The 2242-nt window shown below is 35.7% G+C and overlaps 1 non-coding gene across 1 annotated transcript; it reads left to right on the forward strand.

The window, feature by feature from the left end:
* The first annotated feature begins 745 nt into the window (after nt 1–745).
* Nucleotides 746–850, forward strand: LOC123572602 (U6 spliceosomal RNA). The gene has a single exon (XR_006697167.2). It is a non-coding gene; the product is annotated as a U6 spliceosomal RNA (small nuclear RNA).
* The last annotated feature ends 1392 nt before the right edge of the window (nt 851–2242 follow it).

Raw genomic sequence — 2242 nt, forward strand, 5'->3', positions numbered from 1 at the left:
TCTTATGTAGTTATACAGTGGAATCTTGTTCATGCTTACTATTTAGTTATGCAATGGAATCTTGTTCATGCTTTCTATTTAAGTCTGCAATAGAATCAAAGGCATATGTATTAGTATGATACTGTTTTTCTACTTATGTTTCCATTTACAATGAGGATTCCAGGTTTTCTGCTATCAATATACAATTGCTGTTTTGGTGAAAACACTGCACAGTGGCTTTACTAAGTCCAAAAATAACACTGGATTTTTCATCTAGTTTAACTTTTTTGCCTGGACAAAATTGTTTTAAAGAAAAGACTATAATAAGAACAAGATAGCACAAAAAGAAACGGAGGTATTTTTTCATTGTTTTTGCATTTGTAAGACATGTAAAATTGTCTGTTGTCATTAAATAAACATTATCAGAAAATATATTTGTTTCATTAATATAATTTTCAAGTAATCAACTTATTGATATTAGTTTAGTAAATGGAACTATTTCCTCAAATAAAGTTGCTAAATCCATTTACACAGCTAAAATCCATATAAAAGTCAACATTCTCTTTCACCATATTGTTTTATCATGCAAAGCTCCAATGGTAAAAAATGTCACCTTCATGACATAATTCATTTTTCCCTATCCAGATGACTTTTAGGGGGTAAAGCAAAGAATTATTTTTATTTTAAAGAGGTGATGAACTGGCCGTCCTCTCAATGTAGCCCCTGAATCTCAACTATCCTTGTAATAGTAATAAAAAGAGATTCTGTGTTCAATTAAACAGCATATCGACTAAAATTGGAATAATACAGAGAAGGCTAGCATATACCTGCAAAAAATGGCATGCAAACTTGTGAAGCATTCCATATTTTTATTTTCTAATAAAAATTATGTATTTGTATATTCTTTAGAAGAGACTGGGCCGGATGATGTCTGATTTGGCTTATACAAGTGAGCTACAGATGATATAAAATGATGTAATTCTATGTAAATGAGAACTCATAAAAATGAAGTAATGAAATTTTAAGAAAATTTCCCTTGGTATGTAGCCAAATGTTATTTTGTAAATGATGTATTTTTACCTTTCCTTCACTGTAGAACCCGGTTTGTAAAAAGCACCTTACAAAAAGCACCTTTATAAATTCAAAAGACTTCAGATGGCCAATTTTGCGTTGCCTAAGTCTAGGATATAATTGTTTAATTATTAGTTTCATTTTGTCCGGATAGACTTGATGCTGATGTTGACATTTGAAGTAATTTTAGCATTATTCGCACTTGTTTTAAGAAGTGTCAAATGAAAAGAAATGCAAAATTAAACAGAAAAAAAGTCTTTCTTTTATAGGAGTAAGCAGAACTTTGCAGAAATGTCTAAGGGGAAATTAGACAAGCAATGAGGAGTGAGTAGATAGCATGATAGGCACCATGACAGGAAAGGTACCTGGGGTAGTCGGCTGATTCTTGGGATGACCTAATGAGCAGGGTATGTTCTGTATTTGAGCGCTTCCTCAGGTATGGGGATAAGCCAAAGTTCAAGTGTCTGTGGGGAATAGAGAATTCTGGCTATATGACCATATATAACTGTAAGAAACTGTACGAAATGGGGCAAACGTGAACATTTGATATGGACTACAACAGGATGTGTGTGTGTATGTGTGTGTGTGTGTGTGTGTGTGTGTTTGTGAAGTATATTAATTGGTGGCCTAGTATTTCGCCTTGTTTGTGATCATCTAATTCTGTGGGTTGGTATACAGTTGTGGTATCATAGGAAAACACTTGGCCCTTCTGTAATCCCAGCATTTTGGGAGGCTGAAGTGGGCAGATCATGAGGAGGTCAGGAGTTTCAGACCAGTCTGGCCAACATGGAGAAACCCCATCTCTACTAAAGATACAAAAAATTAGCTGGACGTGGTGGCACATGCCTGTAATCCCAGCTCCTAGGGAGCCTGGGGCAGGAGAATCACTTGAACCCGGGAGGCGGAGGTCGCAGTGAGCCAAGATCATGCCATTGTACTCCAACCTGGGCGACAGGGCAAGACTCCGTCTAAAAAAAAAAGAAAAAGAAAAAGAAAGAAAGAAAAGAAAAGAAAAGAAAAAAAACACGTGTTATTTGTCCCTGCTTCCTGGCACAGAATTTCTAAAACTCTTGGAATTTTCTGAGTGAAAAGGCTGATGGAGACTTTTATGCCCTAATGAGGAAACTCTTGGTGGGCGCATACCTTCAGGATGGAAGCTGATCACCAAAAAGACCAAGAATTGGTTAACTAT

The sequence above is a fragment of the Macaca fascicularis genome, chromosome 3, assembly GCF_037993035.2.
Source record: "Macaca fascicularis isolate 582-1 chromosome 3, T2T-MFA8v1.1".
NCBI lineage: Eukaryota > Metazoa > Chordata > Mammalia > Primates > Cercopithecidae > Macaca > Macaca fascicularis.